Consider the following 20,245-nt stretch of genomic DNA (forward strand, 5'->3'; position numbering starts at 1 on the left):
TTTATTTTTGTGTAATCATTACGGTCTGGAATGATGTCATCAAGATCATTGAATTTAGGTATATTTAAATTAAGTTGATCAAAACTTAATCAATAATCCTGCTCAGATTCAGTAAACCATTGATCCCTGAGGAGAAAATGGGTGACATTAATGCTGTTCTCGTACACCTTAATATCACATATAAATAATTAAAAAGGAGCAGTCAGAATGATCCATGTCACTACAACTTTATACAGTGGGGCAAAAAAGTATTCAGTCAGCCACCAATTGTGCAAGTTATCCCACTTAAAAAGATGAGAGGCCTGTAATTTTCATCATAGGTGTACCTCAACTATGAGAGACAAAATGAGAACAAAAATCCACAAAATCACATTGTAGAATTTTTAATGAATTAATTGGTAAATCCCTCGGTAAAATAAGTATTTGGTCACCAACAAACAAGCAAGATTTCTGTCTCTCACAGACCTGTAACTTCTTCTTTAAGATTTTCCTCTGTCCTCCACTCGTTACCTGTATTAATGGCACCTGTTTGAACTCGTGATCAGTATAAAAGACACCTGTCCACAACCTCAAACAGTCACACTCCAAACTCCACTATGACCAAGACCAAAGAGCTGTCAAAGGACACCAGACACAAAATTGTAGACCTGCACCAGGCTGGGAAGACTGAATCTGCAATAGGTAAGCAGCTTGGTGTGAAGAAATCAACTGTGGGAGCAATTATTAGAAAATGGAAGACATACAAGACCAATGATAATCTCCCTCGATCTGGGGCTCCACGCAAGATCTCACCCCGTGGGGTCAAAATGATCACAAGAACGGTGAGCAAAATTCCCACAACCACATGGGGTGACCTAGTAAATGACCTGCAGAGATCTGGGACCAAATTAACAAAAGCTACCATCAGTAACACACTACGCTGCCAGGGACTCAAATCCTGCAGCGCCAGACGTGTCCCCCCTGCTTAAGCCAGTACATATCCGGGCTAGGGATGTCCCGATACAACTTTGTCACTTCCGATATGATACCGATATTGCAGCCTTGCGTATAGGCCGATACCGATATTGATCCGATTTGATATCACCACAAATTATATGTACTTTTATTACTTATTTTGTAGTGTGGAATGTTAGAAAAGGCTTGATCAAGTGATGTTACTCAAACAGAGAACAAAAGTCAGCAACAGTGGGTTACTTTGTTGGAGTGTGAACTACAGTCACCTATGGATAGAAGTGTTGGAGCAGAAAATTTTTATTGGAGTGCTTATATCGGTGATTTTAGATGCAGTTCAATAAAATCCGATATTCGTTTTCTGGCTAATACCTGACCGATATCCGATATCAATATCGGATCGGGACATCTCTAGTCGAGCCCAACTGAAGTTTGCAAGAGAGCATTTGGATGATCCAGAAGAGGATTGGACGAATGTCATATGGTCAGATGAAACCAAAACAGAACTTTTTGGTAAAAACGCAACTCGTCGTGTGTGGAGGAGAAAGAACACTATACCTACTGTAAAGCAAGGGGGTGGTAACATCATGCTTTGGGGCTGTTTCTCTGCAAAGGGACCAGGACGACTGATCCATGTAAAGGTAAGAATGAATGGGGCCATGTATCGTGAGATTTTGAGTGAAAACCTCCTTCCATCAGCAAGGGCATTGAAGCATAGCTGGGTCGACAATGATCCCAAACACACCACCCGGGCAACAAAGGAGTGGCTTCGTAAGAAGCATTTCAAGATCCTGGAGTGGCCTAGCCAGTCTCCAGATCTCAACCCCATAGAAAATATTTGGAGGGAGTTGAAAGTCCGTGTTGCCCAGCGACAAAACTGCTCTAGAGGAGATCTGCATAGAGGAATGGGCCAAAATACCAGCAACAGTGTGTGAAAACCTTGTGAAGACTTACAGAAAACGTTTGACCTCTGTCATTGTCAACAAAGGGTACATTACAAAGTATACAGTTTACTTTGGTTATTGACCAAATACATATTTTCCACCATAATTTGCAAACAAATTCATTAAAAATCATACAATATGATTTTCTCTCATCTTTTTAAGTGGGAGAACTTGCATAATTGGTGGCTGACTAAATACTGAATATACTTTTTTATTGTATCATACTCATTATTTTAAATTACATTTTTATTTTTGACATACATTCTTGTTTAATTATAGTTTTCTTTTTTATTAGTATTTATTTTGTTTCCTCAGTACAACTTATAGCTACCTTTTAATTGTACCTTTTTTTTTTTTACATACATTTTGGTTTAATTTTTAATTTTTTTATTTATTAGTATTCATTTTGTTTCCTCACGAGTTAAAAACTAATATTTTCTGAAAAATTTATTAATTTTTCTAAAAAAAAAAAGGAATTAAAAAAATTAATATGGAAAACACGGAATATGAAAAAAATATGCATTTAAATATACAAAATATTTTTAAAATTTGTAAATTGAATCGCAATCGCATTATCTGTCAGAAAAATCGCAATTAGGTTTTTTGTCAAAATCGTGCAGTCCTAATGCCTTGTATGAATGTAGTGTGAGTGAGTGTTGGTTGTGGTCGGAGGGACTGATGGCGCACTATGGGAGTTTCGCTTCTGTCAGTCTGCCCCAGGGCAGTTGTGGCTACAATAGTAGCTTACCACCACCGTGTGTGGAGTTAAAGAATAATGCACATCAATGTAAAAGTGCTTTGAGTGTCTATGATAAAGCACTATATAAAATCCAATGCATTATTATTATTATTAATAATAATCGTGATTCAAATGTCAATCCAAATACATGTGATTATCATTTTTGCCATAATTGTGCAGCCCTAAGTCACAAAAGTTCAGGAAGAACACAACAAAATATTTTGAATTGAAGCTAAATGATTTATTCAATAAAGATCCAGTTTGTTTGTTTTTTCTAATTCCTGAAACATACTTATTCTTCTCCTTTTGTTTTGGATATTCAGCAAAGACAAAAACATATCTTGATTTTTTTTTTAAACTAGTGCAAGAATTAAGTCTCCCAAAACAGAAACAAACTAGGTCAGCAGCGAGTCCTTTGGTACTGAGCCACACTTAAGTCATTCATTAGCTCAGCCAAGTGCCAACCTGTTGCCGGCCTTTAAATCTAACCCAGATGGACTCGGTCGAGTTGTTCTGGATCAACACTATCTGTGTCTGCTGTCATCGTGCCAGTGATGAAGTAGTAATGTAAATAATCCCATCTGTGTGGGCATAACGGCTCCTGTGTGTGAGGCGGCACTGCTGCCACTATCGCTCCCTGAACGGCCATCCAGCGGGGCCGGGGGATTCTAATGGACAGTGGACACTGCAGTGATCAGTGTGTCAGCGTAAGCCATCAAATAGCAGCTGGTCCTTAGAACCGTTTTGGTCACGTGCCAAGGATCACCGAGCTATGGTGAAAAGCTGACAACTGACAGGTGCTAATGGTGAACCTTGAGGCCAAAACCAGTCAAGAGAACCAATTAAAATCAGTCGATTTCATCAACAATAAACTAGAGAAGTCCAGCATGAACTTCTTGAATGTTCAAACACAAAAAAAGCTGCTGCGACTAATCCGTTTAGGATCACAACCATCAACTGAGACTATTTTGACTCAGATAACATTTCCATAACAACTTTGTGTGGAGAAAAATAACCAAACAATACTGAACCATAATCAGCTTTGTGATGATTAAACTTAAAGAGCAGAACAAATCCATATTTAAAGGGGACCAACACAAAGTCACGCTCAAACACATTGACCTATGAGCCACTGCGGACAACAGCCGTGTCGACATGGTCTCACCCCAACAAGTTTCAACACCTAATTCATTATCAGCTTCGGCAAGACACTGCCGCTCAGTAAGAGGCAGGATAAAAAAAGAAGAAAATCCATTTACCCTTTGTTCTTTGGTTATTCCGTTTTAAAACCAAATCAAAAGGACAAATAAACAGTCTGGTTATTTTGTTTTACTGACTTAAAAGCAAGACAGAAATACAGAAAAATTAAAAAAAACCATATAAGTAGCGTTTTTCTTTTTTTAAATTAAATATTTGTTTGTGTGATATTTGGATATTTACGGGAAAACGAGACGACAGCTTCAAGTTTTAAGCTCATCACACAGAGAGGACCCACAGACGGAGGTGAACTTTTACTCTGCTGCGTTTGATAAAAATGATCTTGTAGCATGTTGTCCACCTCACAACAATGGCAATGAGGTGTAATTTGTCTGTCGATGATGTTTTGTTAAAGAGTTATTGAAGCTGGAAGTCTAAATCTGTGAATATTGTGCCAACTTTACCGAACATTGTTACAATCTAAATAGTATCCAGATAAACTGGTGACTGATTATCGACTGTGAGGTTGGTGTGAGGAACAATAGATGTTACAACTTCTATGAATTGACACTTTTGCAAAAACAATTACAGCTTTTTTGAGAGCAGCAAAAAATATATTTTTTTGCACGTTACAATACCGCTAGCCACTAACGGCAGCCGTCACTCATACGGAAGTTGATCACAAGAAATGAGATGCACCAGTAGATTCATTACACCACCACTGGTTACTTTAACCACATATCATGTGCATGTTTTACGTAGCATCCTTTTTTATGTATTAACAAAGTTTCAATTCACTAGTGCATCAGTTGTGTGACTTATGCGTTGCTCCTTTTTTTGTCCAGGAGTAAAAGTCTGCCCCCGTCTGTGGGTCCTCTCTGTGTGGTGAGATTAAAACATGAAGCTCTCATCCCAGTTTCCCGTAAATATCCAAATATCACATAACAAAAGATTTAATTTTAAAACAGAAAAACGCTGCTTGTCTGGTTTTTTATTTTTCTGTAATTCTGTTTTGGTTTTAATTCAGTAAAACAAAATAATCACACCGCTTATTTGTTATTTTGATTTTGTTTTAAAACAGAATAACCAAAGAATGAAGGGTACACGGATTGAAGAAGAGCTTTGCAATGAAGAATCTCACATTGTAAAACACTTAAACCAGACCAAAGTTGGAAAAAGGAAAGACACGTGTGATTCTTCTGCTCCAGTTGTTGTTAAAGATTTTAAACAAATACTAGTAAATCCCTACTACAGCACAGATATAAAGCAGTGCAGATTGAAGTAAAGAAACTTGTCTAAGGTAGGATGGGGTATTCTGGAAGTTTATACTTGAGGCAAATGAAAATTCATGTCCAGATCCCTTAACGAAGCAACCAGAAACAACATGACCTGGATGACTGAGAAGCTTTACAAACATTAGGCTGGGATGTCTCAAACCCAGAAGAAATTACATTTGAGTTACTGCTACTATTAGTAGTATCCAAAGAGTTATTGTGAGTTCTGTTCTGCTTTAATGGATAAGGACAATCAAATCAACCGTATCTAGTGTATGCTATATTTGTCTGCTCCCTGCAGTCCTGCCTAGATCCTTTTTCAATTACTCTCTCCCTCCTTTCTCTCTCTCAAACAAGCTTACGTAGCTAGTGGATTAACACTAAAGAAGACATATTTCCTAGCTGATTGACTATCCAAGTCACCAGTTTGGATTAGGGGTGGGAACCTCTGGGTAACTCACGATACGATACGCGATACACCACTCACAATAACGGTTACCTCACGATATGACGATAGTGCAATTATCGATATATTGGTCAGAAATCAATCTACGATAATCTATGACATAACAAGAAAAAAAAAGATGAAGTGAAAATATACAATTTTTATTTTATATCTCTGAAAGACAATAAATTGAAAAAGTGTCCTATGAACAGTGACACTATTTTAGTGCAACATTTCTGTAAATAAGGTTCAACAAACCAATGTAAACGAAATGGTATCTCCAATAGTGCTTTCTGTAAACAATAAATAGGGTCTTTCTTACCAGTGACACCATTATAGTACAATATTCCAGTAAACAATATATTGGTTCCTTCAACAAACAATGACAAAATTTCTGTGAAGACATACCTGCACATTTTAGTGAAAAAGCAGAAAAGGTTTTTAAAGAAAAAAAAAAAAAAATCGATACTTAGCGGGAGCATATCGATAATCGATCGTGCGGAAAATATCGCAATATATCGCTGTATCGAGATATCGTCACACTCCTATCACACAGCATATTTCCACGATATATTTTGCTGTGGCCTAATGCATAGCAACCTGTCTAGCAAGTGTAACAAGAACTGACGCGCAAGTTAAATACGTAATGTGCGTGCTAGTGGTGAAATCCTACAGCAAAGAAGTATCAAGGTAATAACATTAATTATTCGTAATTACCATGTTGGCCATGATTTTGGGAGGTTTAATAGCCAGTAATGACATCTTATTAGGGAAAACCAATGAAACAGAAAGAAAATGGGCGCACCGACCCAAAACATGCCTAGTTTAGTCCTAAAACATGCATGCAATGGTTTATCCCAGGGGTCTGCAACCTACTCTCAAAAGAGCCATTTTGCCTCATCGCACCTGGATTAAAGTCCTTCCGGAGCCAAAAAAAATACCTCTCTAATGAAGACAACATAGTGTATAAAATTCTATACAGTTAAAATTATATTGGATAATGTTATGTGAAGAATATATTTTTTAGATATTGTATTTGAAGGGCTACAAAAAATTACTTGAATTTGATAACACATAATGTCAGTCAACACATGCTAATTGCTAATTTCTTGCCACATATAAAGAATGCATATTTAGCCAGCATGTTGGCAGTTAAATGAATCTGCCCCCACACAATTAAAATGTATATTTAATTCCAGAATAGTCTTTTAGTTGATTTAGTTACATGGGATTTAAAACTTAAGGCTAACCACAGGTGCAGGAAAAGTTAATGGTCTGTAGATGTTTCAGGAGTTGAAGTAGGAAGGTGGCTGAGTTATTGCACAATGTGATTTATTTTTAGGTAAACAAATCGTTATATTGTGATTTTATTTGGTGTCAAAATTATTAATACCCTCTGTAAGAAAATAATTATTGATTTCAATATTTTTGAAAGCTATAGGGAGCCTCATGAGCCTCATTTTTGTTAAAAATGAATAAATAAAAAATAAATAAATAATTCAGAATGATAATAAATTATATTATTTCCAGTGTCTGAAGTATATTCTGTAATTTCCACCCTAAAAGTCTGGACCTCAACAAAACCAACAAAATGCAACTTGAGAATCAATAAACACCAAACATGGCTGAACTGTTACAGGACTTCTCAATTGTAAAACATTGGAACAGACCTGTCCATTACAGTGGTGTTTTAACAAGGTACCCACCCCATCAGGCCAACCACATTAACACTCATGGATTGCGTAAATATATGGAACATATAAATGTTATATTTTTTACTCTTACTATTCTCTTGTATGCTGCTGGCCCCGAGGAACAAATCTCGTTTTTCATGAAATGTTAAAAAATGACAATAAAATATCCTTCAACCTTGAAGCAGGCAAGTGGAAGGCTGCTCTTCAGCAGTCACCCCCAATCACTGGGTTGTGGCCCAGTCTAGTGCCGTGCGACAGCCAAAACAATGGCCCACGGTGTAAATAAGAATAACAACAGCCCATCAAGGCTAAAGCATCAAAATTTCCTCAAGTTCAAGTTGCAGTAATGATTTTTTATTTGATGACTGAGTTCATGTTTCCTCAATTTTGAAAATATCATTATCATTATATCATTGATATAAAGACATTTGTAAGGTATGTACTCCCACACACGTGTGGACACTGGCATCCTGGAAACCTACCCACTCCCCCCAGTCTAACCAGCAATTCATGTGGACTTTGAAATGTCTTCATCTTTAAGTGCAAACAGGAACAAGAAAAAGTTGATCAATTCAATCCGTGTATCATTCGTTCAGTCGTTTTTTATTATGTAACAAAAACATGAAAAACGGAAAAAAAAATCCCTCATTATTTGATATTTGTTTCCAAAACCAAAATGAAAAAACGAAAGAAGCCTTGTTTTTCAAATTCAAGCTCTTTTGCTTTGGTACAGAAAATGAAAAACAAAAAACGAACACCTTTATTCGTTTTCTCCATTACCGATTTACCGATTAGTACGTGACCCGAAAGTGAAGCATTACACATTCCGCGATATCTTTCGCTCTGCAACACTTAGGAGTCTCTAAATCCTCCGAAATGTCCGTGAGGAGGTTCTGTGCCCAACACCAGCTAAAGCGAAAAGGACACATTTCGGATGCACAGTTGGAAGCAGCGATCTTATCATGCCGAACTGCTGTTAGCATAGCCGTTAGTGTCGGATGAGCGTACACTTCCGGATCACGTACTTTGACAAATCGGTAATGGAGAAAACGAAAAAAGGTGTTCGTTTTCCTTTTTTTTTTACAAAGGAAAAGAGCTTGAATTTGAAAAACAAAGTGTTTTCTGTTTTTTCATTTTGGTTTTGGAAACAAATACCAAATAATGAGTGTTTTATTCATTTTTCATGTTTTTGTTACATAATGAAAAACGACTGAACGAATGATACACGGATTCAATTCCAGCCTTTTTTTTAATTAAGAAAAAGACATTACACAACAGATTTACCCTAAACGCACCACAATACAGCATTATTGCAGTCATCGGCTTAGTAAATGACTGGAGAAACAATGATGCACAGCAATCTAAAAGACATCAGCAGTACACAATAAAAAAAAAAAAGATGTTTGCATAGATCCCAAACAGCTGATCTATTGATCATCAATCTGCCAATCAGCAGTAAGAAAAAAATTCTCTATTACTTCACAAACATCAGACTGTGCTGCATCACCATCCATATCCCAGTGAACAATAGAGATTATCCTCAGGATGTAGGTTAAACATGGAGCTTTCAGATGCTCAGATTGTCTGTCAAATTACTCAATCCTTAGATGAAGACAATGTCCCAGTTCTACTGTAGTCCAGTGCAAATTTTTCCAATACATGTTAATGCAAACTGTGTTGAAAATGCAAATGACACTGACCCTTAGCTTTAGAATCATACTCATGTGAAATCAGAGAATCAGATTGTAAAGAGGTACCTCAAGATGAATTATAAAATGAAACAACTATATATGTACTGTACATTGTGCTTGCCTTATGTAATTGTATCTATAATAATAATAATAATAATAATAATAATAATAATAATAATGCTTTGTTATTTTTAACTTTTGCAAATATATTTTATTTACTTTATGGCTTTATGAAATTGACGCAGTTAAATGAAAAAATGATGTTACGCTTGCAAATCGTGTTTATGAACCCTGGGTTGTTGAATCTTAAACCATGTTTGGTTGCAATAATGTCTTTAATACACTATATTATATTCAAATGAGGAAGTTAGCTCACTCAGAACAGATGAGTGGTTTGATGATCACCTGTCCCTTTAAATGACAGTAAATACTTGTTCTTTAAATACTCAATGCGCTTTAAATGACAACAAACCCGCTTAATCGCATGAAAAATGAGCTTTTACAAGAAATAGGAGCTCTGTGTGGTCTAAAAATGGTCATATATGCCAGTGTAGCAGCGCAAACCACAGGGTTGGAGCTGCAGCAACAGCCGCCAGACAGTATCGATGTTAGCCATTAAAAAATAATTAAAAAAAAAAAAAAAAAAAGAGTGTGTTCTTACCTCTAAACAGTCAACTCATCTCCAAACATATCGTGTGTAAACCTTCCTCTTCCACGCTACTCCAACAATAACACACGAACAGAGCGGGCTCCAGAGGCTGAGCAGCGGGTGGACCTTTCCCGGTGATGAAACCGTACACCTGTGTGTGGATGTTGCCAGTGCTGCTAACAACTTCAAAACAGAAGCCTCTCCCCTCTGCGGGTCACTGTACTGGGCCTCACACCGTGTCACCCCCGCAGCGGTGCTACTGCAGTCACTTACTGCATGTTTTTAATGGAGGAGGAGGTCTAAAGACACCGACAGACAGATGAACTGAGTCTAACCACGTTTACGTATTATCAGTCAATGATGCAGCGGCTTCATGCGCAAAATGGCCTCTGTGTTATTTTCATTCCGCAACAGCCTGTCGGGAGCTTCCCATTGGATCTGAGGGTAGCCATGGCAACGGCCGCGGGTCAATCAGCGCCTGCGGAGGACACACAGCAGCAGATCTGGCAACAGCCGCTCAGTGACACACACCAGTGCGGTGGCTTCTGACTGCTGCAGAGGCTAGGGTGGGACGATACTAGACTCACTCTAACGATACAGGACAATATTATTTAGAAAGGGAAAATAGACACAGACACACACACACACACACACACACGCTTTTATTTCACTAACTTTGGGCACAATTACTAGGGTGGTTCACAAAATTAATGTTCACCAAATTTTGCCAGATCACTTTTGGCATTGTTCACATTGACATTGTAAGCCTATGTACCAGAACTGGGTCAATTATTACTGTAATTGCGTAATTGGTAATCCATTAAAATTATGACATAGCTATAATTGTAATCGTAATTGGGAAAAAAAAAAATGTTGCTGTTGTAATCATAATTGAATTGTAATTGTGTTCAGGTAATTTACTTTGTAATTGTAATTGGCATGAAAATTCAAGAAAAACTGTCATCTACAAATTAATTAAGGCAGTGGCTATCCGTACAGTTGCCATATCAATAGATTGACATTCTATCCATACGCAGCGCCTCTATTTGGCCAGTTTAGGTCATGTGATAGGTCAGTCATTGGCCAGTTTAGGTTGCGTGACTAAGACTAAACCTAACCCTAAACCTAAACCTAACTCTAACCCTAAAAATTGTTGTGATATTGGGTTATAATCTAACCCTAACCCGAAGACGCTACGTATGTGTACTTCGGTAACCGTACCAATTAGCACCGGGGGTTGTCCGTACAGCAACCGTACAAATGGACACTTTCATTAATTAACGTAAACCAGTGGAACCATATTAACCACGTATGTCTATAGACATACGTAGTTAATAATTATTGAAATACGTTTCATATCAAGTTTTGCTGTTAATTATCATGAGGATCATTTTACCGTAGATTTAAAATGATTTGAAATCGAGGGGTAGATTGACAGCCTTTTTGGTGCCCTAGGCAAAATTACTCAATTACTTAAAAATGTAGAAAAAAAAAAGGTTTTCAAGTAATAAATGCTTATTCCCAGTCAGTAACACAAATTTTAAAACTGAAGAGCACAATGTGCAAACAACACAAAATAATTATATAGAATAGAACACAAATTAAAATAGAATAATTATAAATATGGGCAGAAGATTAGCAGGTATAGTTACAGATTTTTAATATTGATATTCAATTAAGAGAAAACAAGTACAGTGATTATAAAGGGTGTGTTTCACGTTTATTATACCTTTTTAAATTAATATATATTAAAAAAAAAACTTGGGGGTTGCAGTTTTTTTTTCTTTCTATTTTCAGCAATAGTGTTTAAACTGTTCTAATGTTCTTACTCATTTAATATAAATACAGGGGAAACCTATTATATACCATATTTACCTTTATATCATTAAAGTTTGTGATATCTGTGAAAGTTACGCATTCTTTGGTTGAGCAATAAAAAATTATACCAATATATTGTTAACCACCCTCATACTTACTCGAGGCATAACCTTTTAAATTAATGGTGGTATAAGATGAAATGTCATGTCATTTAATAATTTTTTTATTTGTTTTTTTGACAGGAACACATGCATGTTATATTGCTTCAAAAGATACAAAATAGATGCATGCATACAGGTTTCTATAGCCTCGGCTAATTTGCAACCCCTTTCCCTGGTTAGACTTCCAAATTTAAAACCGAAGTTACAGATAAATTATTTACAATTGATCGCAAATAAAGACACACATAATGTATACCGTGCATGAGTTCAACAAAAAAGGAGGGTGGCATAAACAGAGAAGAAGAAGCAACATTTAACTTCAAGTGTTAGAGAGTGAGCAATATTGTATGTTTTGTGATCATTGAACACAAACTATTTGACGTGTTCTTTTTCAACAATATCAGTATGTCTACATTATCAGGCAGCAATTGGGACCTTTGGGCGTTGACTACGGCCATGTTCAAAATGTCATACTAACATACTACTCGTACTAAGTTTGACTTAAAAAAAATAGCATGTAGTGCGTTCAAATTTGATAGTATGAAAAGATAGAGTACGTGAGAAATATAATGTAAACCATATCGGGACATTTTTTAAGTATGCACGTTTGGCACACTAGTCATACCCAACCGCCCCTTGACGCAGCATCTCTTCTTGTCTACCATTAGTTTTTTAACGCTTTTGTAAATAGGTTAACCGGAAGTTTGGTCAGTGGCATAATGGCAGGTCTCCGGAAATTTCTGAAATGTCTCAATGAAATGTGTCTACGTGAGTTCTATGGATCAAATGTCCACATGTTGATATTCTACTTGGTCTCTTTCTCACTTAAAATGCTTTCAGAACTTTCAAAGGTGGCGAATCAACATAGATATTTAGCCTCAGTGTGCTTCAGGTTTTTGTTGTTGGAGGTTCGAAATGCATCTTGGGAAACTTGGAAGTATACTTCAGTGGGAGCGCTCCTCATCCCAATCCTCCTAACCATACTTATATAGTAGAAAGTACATACTCATTGAGTTTGTAGTGTATAGTACGGAGTGTGCCATTTCGAACACAGCCTATGTCTCCTGTAGTTGAAAAGACTCACTTGCTTGGGACAGATGCCGTAGGAATGCTACACATCTTGCGACTACAATATAGCGATACCTCTCGTACCATCAACACAATATATTGTGGTGTTTCAACATCAAAATATCTTGTCGCACAATACAATATATCGTCCCACCCTTAGCGGAGAGACATAAAATGCATGTCAGATGTGTGTGCAGCTTATATCATAGGCTGTGCAATACATGTTATTAGGACAGGACACTAAGACTCAGGCCTAAATCTATATCAGGGAATTATTAGTCGCAGGGTCATGCTGCATGGGAATTGACGAGAACTGTGCCAACATTTATATCTATGTGTTTTTCTCTGACAGCATATTAAGTTGTCATCAAAGTATTTCAAGGGAAATGTGAAGCTATTAATAAGAGGGCTATTAAGTTAAAGTTGGACAAGGTTCTTTGTAGAAATGGAAGTCTTGAGGATAGAGTGACAAATACAACACCTGCACAAATCCTTTTGCTACAGTCCAACGCAATAAATTAAGGTAAAGGAATGTGTTAGACGGCAGCAGGGTGGTGTAGTGGTCAGGAGGGCTCGGGTGCAGCCTGGGCATCGAACAACTTTATTCCTGAAACTCATCATGACATTCATGGTTTACGTATTCGTGTTTCTCCAGTGCTTGAAAACAAACCATTGGTAACACTTTACTTGAAGTTTTATACATAAGGCATAAGACATTACGCTTAGGCTTTACACGATCAGGATTTTTGGGCCGATCACCAATCAGTGAGTTTTAAAAAACGATTACCGATCCAATCATATGAATTCAAGTTGGGTTTATTTAGGTACTGACCAAATTCCTTCTGTACTACCTGATACAGATTCACGGAAAATCAAACAGTACCAAGTTTTGGGACCTAAACGCAGCCTTGTGACTGTGAGAAAGTGGAATTGTTGAATAATTTCCATAGCATTTGATGTCAGAGTATGTGTGTGGGTGCGTGGCACTTTAACTGCCTGTTGTCATTGATCACTCCCAAGTGCAAATTGTTGAGGAGTGCAAGTTTCTGGGTTTAACTTTGTCTAATGACTTGAGATGGGACAAAACACTAATCACATTGTCAAGAAAGCACGTCAGCATCTCTTCTTTCTGCAGAAACTTAGGGAATTTACAAATAACTCTAAGACGCTGCTTAACTTTTATCGCTGCACCATAGAAAGTCTGCTTGTTAGCTCGATGGCTGTGTGGTTCACTAACATCACAGCCAAAGCAAAGAGCTCTGAACAAGGTGGTTCGCTCTGCAAAAAGGACTGTGAGATGCTTGTTCTGGAGGCTCTCTATGATTGCAGACTCTTAAACCAAGCTCTGAAAATCATCAACGACTCTTCTGGTACTGGCCATCCTGGTAAAGCCATGTTCCAACTCCTTACCTCCGGGAGAAGATATCGTTCGTCGAGATGCAGGACATCTCGCCACATTAACAGCTTCTTCCAACAAGCTGTTATCAGGCTGAACAAAGCACTTTGAAAGCTGTTCTTGCACTTTATTGTTTTATTGCTTTATTGTTGTATTGTTTTAAGTAGGCTGTATGTGTGTTTTTATCACCTCGTTTCATAGTGTCAAATGTTTCCCTTTGAACTTTTATTGTGTTCATTTATTTTGTCTATTTTTGTGTTTTGTTGTTGTTGTCTCTGGTGCACACTGGTGTATTTTTGCACAAATATTCCAATTTTTTTTTATATACTGCAAATGGCAATAGATAATAAGCTGGGTGGGGTGCATACACACACACACACACTTCTGTGTCCACCACCGCCCTGAAACGTACATACAGTAAGTCTCTGATATGAAGCGTTCCAGGACTCTCACTTTAAATATGCTCGGGCTGAATAAACAAAACAAGCGCACGCACACACACACACACACACACACACACACAAACAGCAGACGCTGCCCCACTTTCAGAGCCGGTCGACTGGGGAAGGAGCCCGGTGCTCAGCTCAAGCCGATCGACATTTTTGCCGTTCACTCATAGGTTTTCACCTTTGTGCACAAATACGAGTGAAATAAAGCCTTGTCACGTAAAGCAAACAACTCTTTGTTGTAAATAAGATGGATAAAACAATGCAATGGAAGCATCTACAGAAAGTTTCATCACGATTATGATGTCATTGATCGGATCGGAGAATTAAGACATTACAGCCGAACACATTAATTGCATAAAATGGAAAATATTGGCCGATCCGATATAACCGCTCGGATCAGTGTAAAGCCTAATTACACTGTCATTATTATGACACGACACTAGTCATTAGCATGAATAAGGTGGCATGAAGGCTGTCATTAAGTGTTGTGCGTTACCCTAACTGTAACCCTTCGTTATCCTAACCCCTAACCCTAACCCTAACCCTAATCCTATTCCTCCTTAACCCCACTAGGTCCCTCCACCTAACCCAAAAAATGCCAACATATCTCCAAAGGTGTCAAAACTTTTGCGGTGTCATAATTTAGTGAACGACACTTAATGACAGCTTAATGACACCTTATTCATGCTAACGACAGATAATGACAGCGTAATGTCAGCCTTATGTTTATAACTTCAAGTAAAGTGATACCAAACAATTTTTGTTGTAAAGTCTGCTGTGTTGACCTGTATCACATAAGTCTGTTTTAAGAATTCAACCATGTCATTATTTCGTGTCTTCGACTTAAACGGTTATATTCTAGTCCCCCTGACTCTGTTTCCTTTTCCAACAAATACAGGACTTATGAATTATTAAAAAGTAGATTTTGCACCTTGCAATCCACTCATTCATCCATTCGTCTGTCCATCCTTGATCTGGTATCTCATTCATAAAGTCAAAGTGCATCCTCAAAGACAGCTATGTCTGCAGCTATGAATTATGTAAAGCCTCTGATGTAAAGTCATTTTCTCTAAATTATTAAAGCCTTTGATGGCATGGCAGAGGTTAATACATTATATAGAATCACACAGAAAGCTGATATATGGCTTTGTTATCTATGAAGCAGGTCCTACAGCGGTAAATATTGATGTAGCTAATATTCAATGATACTTTTAAGGACATTATTAAGGTGTGGAAGCAATAAAACAGCAAACTAACAAAGCTGTACTGTACATCTGGGTACAACTCCAATTTTTTATTTCTATTTTTACTAAAAGTAATTTACCAGTCAGACAATGTTGTTTATCATCCAGTACAAGATGTTTATTAATCGACCATCCAAGAGGTTTTAGCTTTACGTTTGTAATTTACATGTCATCATAAAAGCAACAGTGCAATAACTACAGATGGAGTCAGCCGAGTGAGAGCTGCTTTGTTGTTAACAAGTGCATAAAGAGGCCTTTATCCAGTCAACTTAAAAGGTGAACAGATATAGATTGTTATTGATGGCTGACCTTTTGCGAAGTGTCATCTGTGAGTGTGTATGTGTGGCAGCATGCATCCGTTTGGTCTTTTATCATCGACTCTTATACGTGCTGAACGGGCAGCCCTTAGCCAACCCGTACTGTTGTTAAGTAGGGGTCTTTTTTTAGATCATAGCATGCTATCCGCTCACATTATATCAGCTACGCATTCTGACAGGGCTGCTGGAGATGATGACGAAACATTATGTCTGGTATGCAGATATCTACGGGTGTCACAGGTGTAGACACAGTAGCAGAACTGATGGCTGTGAATTTGAACGTCGCCAAAACAGCAAATCCCAACAGGCATGGAAAAGGTGCAGCGTTGGATCACTGCATCGTATTACTAGAATCTTTACTCAGCACCTGTACGCAAACATTCAAGAATAGGCTGCAACCATTTATAGTTGAGCTGAACACCACACCTACATCATTGATTTACTGTAGTGTCGAGTGCGGACAAGTTTATCCCCTCAGACATATTGAGGCTAACTGAAGACCACAACACACACACACACACCCATAGTAATTTGAATCTATCACAGGCCTGCATGTGTTCAAATGAACGCACACACTCACTCACACACAAATAAACACAGCCCATTTTTGAATAGCTCAAAATAGAAGACAGCGGGCTGGCACATGGTGTTGTGAGGAAATAACTCTTTTATCTAAGCAGAGGCACACTGTCACATCTTTCCACAGTTACCTTTCAAGGAGATCCATATTTGGAACTGCTGATACAAGCTCATGTGGTCAATGTTAAAGTAGCACCAGTGTTGCTGATTGAGCGAATGGCATACAGTATGAGCGAATAAGGACGCTATCTGATAATGACATCATGCCACTTCCATCACAGGCTCACTTTGATGTTTGAGAGCTGTCAGTTTCAATATTCAGATTGGTTCCTGCATCATGTCTGCTCAGCTCCCCTTTAAAGTTTAAACTTTGAGTTTATTTTTTATTTTGTTTAAAGATTTCTGGTAATTGATTATTTTGCTACCATCGAGAACAACATAGGCGATGACGAGAAGTTCTTTTTTTCAAGCACTTTTCAAAATAAGACGAGCTGGCTGCTTGAAAATCTCCATCCGTCAATACTGTATGTCCCGAATCAATATTGATATCGGATATCGAGCCGATGTCAGCAAAAAAAAAAAAAAAAAAAAAAAGAGTGTCGTAAAATATAGGCTGCATTTGAACTATTTCCTATAAGCACTCCGATACATTGAATGTAAATTGCAGAATACGTTGATATTTAGTTAAACTAGTTGTTATTTTTCACTTCAAAAATATGAATTTTGTTTTAAATTGATATATTGAGGTTATTTTTCTGGCTCTTCTGATTTACCTTTTATTTATTTTCTTTGATTGTAAAATTCCTTTATGTTTAAGGTTAAAATATATTGTGGTTGTTAATAAATAGGTCCAGTTTTCTCATGCATATTGTTCTCTGTTTGAATAATATCACTTGATCAAGCCTGTTCTACCATTCTACATTAAAAAATTATTCCAGCTGATATCGTATCAGATTGATATCAGTATGGGCCAATACTCAAGGCTGCCATGTCGGTATTATTTCAAAAGTAAAAAAATGTCGTCCGGACACCCCAGTCAACACTCCTTTTTGTGTCATGATCCCTTATAAAAACATCCAATTGCCCAGTACATTAATAAGATTATGATCACCCTACTATTTGTGCAAATCTCCTTTTTGCTGCCCCATTTGCAGTGGACTACATAACAATAATTTATTTTGAAATTTTATTAATCAACCTGCTTTTCCTCTACAAGGTGGCTGTTGCTGGAGCTTATTCCATAGCTGCTGGTCCATTGAATGACTAACAGAGACAGAAAAACAGGAATGTTTGATTATCCAAAGCCACCAGCAAAAGAAAAAAAAACCCACAATCTCTGCAGTAATGGATGCAACATGAACCAGTGCACCACCAATCTTCCCTGGGGGTTGTTATATAATATTTGGATTATACATTGCCTTTGTGATAGGTCAAAGTACGAAAAAATCTGCAGTTTTAATCTTTTGAAAAGTTTTAATTTTTCTGTTTTCTAAGCTGATGCAACCTTTGAAACTCTGCTCTATTTATTAGTTTAAGACGACTAAAAGCCAAATATTAAATTTGATACTGATTTATTGCTAACAACTGTTAACATAAAAAGATGATGTTATAAAATGCGAATGCTAAAATTGCAAAAGGGTAATTTTTTTGTTGAGAAAAATACATAAATGAACAAATCAATAGAAAAATCACAACATGAATCCATAAAACATGTTACCATTGCCATGACAGCTGCTTTTATAGGAAGTGCTATTAACATCCACAATACCTGTCAATGAGTCAGCAGCTATTGGGCTGCCCCACCAACAGAGATGGTGACTGAATGATAAGCAAACACTGTTATTACACCAGCATGACACAGCAATGCTCATATGCCAAGTTCAGCCTACTCTGTTTTCATTAGCAACTTCATAGGTGTTAAACCACAGAGATAAATGAGACTTTCTCTCTTGCTAGGACTCTACAGGATGCTACAGTGAAGGTCCTCCTCTTTTTTTCACTAGAGATGTCGACCTTTGACCTTCCAGCAGCGTGATTCAAAGAGCTTATGGCAAGGACTGCAGACAATTACTGACTACAGGAAAAGAGCCCACATCTCAGTGGGTGCAATTATCATTTTTAAACTATTTTAAATTGCTATTTAACTGAACCCTGGTCACTCTGAACTTTGCATACCTGTCAAGTATCCCATTTTGGCTGGGAAACTCCTGTATTTTACCCCTCTTTCCCGCCATCTTCCCGTCTTAGTATTTTCCCGTAATTTCCCATATTTTAATGTAATAATAATTAAAATATGCCTTACTAAACTGAACGCCATCACTGGCCTCGCAAGAACTGCCACCTGAAATGGACTGAGTGGCAGTTCTCGCGAGATTAGTGCCGACAGCGGCAACAAAGCCGGAAACAACTTAGAAAAGAGATGATGAATGAAGATGTTCAGGTGGAAAAAAACAAAGAACTGGTGTAAAGATGTTGTGAAATGTTACAGAGAGTTTATCTTCCTAAAGAGCAGCAGGATGGGACACAGTTACACGTTCTGTTAGATTAATAACTGAGATTTTAACGTCTACCACAGCGGAAGGAACGACCCAAGTCAGCATGAAAAATCAGCCAATCATAAGCTCCACAAATATAAACTGCTTCATAAAAAAGTGTTAAAGAATGTAAAGTCTGTAATAAATGTGTCTAATAAGTCATAAGTGAATACCAGAGAACCACATGAGTGAGCATGAGAAATTATAAGAAAATATGTAATAACATATTAATGTTAATAATAATAATAATAATAATAATAATATTAATAATTAATAATTAATAATATTATTTAGGCTGTTTTATAATTTAGGAATTAGAGCTGGGCGATATATCGAGATTCAAGATGTTTCAAGTTTTCTATTTTGGCGATATAGAAATATATAATGTTTCATATATATATATATATATATATATATATATATATATATATATATATATATATATATATATATATATATATATATATATATTATAGCTTTTATGTATCAAAATACTAGTTTTAGGAGTCGCTGCTTTTACTTCTCAGAACAACATGTAAAGTAAGTAAGTAGTTTATTTATAAAGCGCTTTTTGCAGATAATATCACAAAGTGCTGTACAGAGTTGTGTTAAAAGTACAAGTGCAACACAATAGAATAATAAAACAAGAGTGCATATATATCATAAGAACAGCAACATTAAAGGACAAATAAAAATTAAAATCCAGTTAACTAAAAGCTCAGTTAGATGATTAATGAGTGTCACATATTGATCAGCTGTTTGTTAATAAATGTCCATGTGTGGCATTTTGCATCAGCAAATTTAACCCAGACTTGTCTTTCTGGTCAGACTTTATTTAATAAATTTATCTAGATTTATATTGTATATCACCATTTTGAGAAAATATATTGAGATACAGTATGAGTTTTGGTCCATAGTTCCCAGCCCTAGTAGGAATGTTCACAGCATTTCAGTGTTAATAAAGGTCGACCTATCAGATTCTAATCACATAATTGTATTTCGTAAGTGGTTGACAAGTGGGTATTTTAGGTTTATTGTACACCTGTCTTAAAATATAAGGGATACTGGAGCTTGGTTGGGTGGGTGGGACGGATC

The 20,245-nt window shown here is 36.9% G+C and overlaps 1 protein-coding gene across 14 annotated transcripts in view; it reads right to left on the reverse strand.

Annotated features, from left to right (window-relative positions):
* The window catches only part of sorbs2a (sorbin and SH3 domain containing 2a), a 108,607-nt gene that overhangs the window by 68,149 nt on the left and 20,213 nt on the right, over nt 1-20,245 (reverse strand). For 7 of the 14 annotated variants that reach the window (XM_028473079.1, XM_028472933.1, XM_028473160.1 and 4 more), the window contains exon 1: nt 9,597-9,998. The exons of 1 other annotated variant lie outside the window; for it this stretch is intronic. The gene's annotated coding sequence lies outside the window, so the exon portion shown is untranslated. Of the gene's footprint in view, nt 1-9,596; nt 10,001-20,245 lie in introns of those variants that run through there. 6 more of the 14 variants (XM_028473565.1, XM_028473482.1, XM_028473402.1 and 3 more) reach the window with 4 other exon arrangements.

This window comes from Gouania willdenowi, chromosome 1 (assembly GCF_900634775.1).
Source record: "Gouania willdenowi chromosome 1, fGouWil2.1, whole genome shotgun sequence".
Classification (NCBI taxonomy): Eukaryota; Metazoa; Chordata; class Actinopteri; order Blenniiformes; family Gobiesocidae; genus Gouania; species Gouania willdenowi.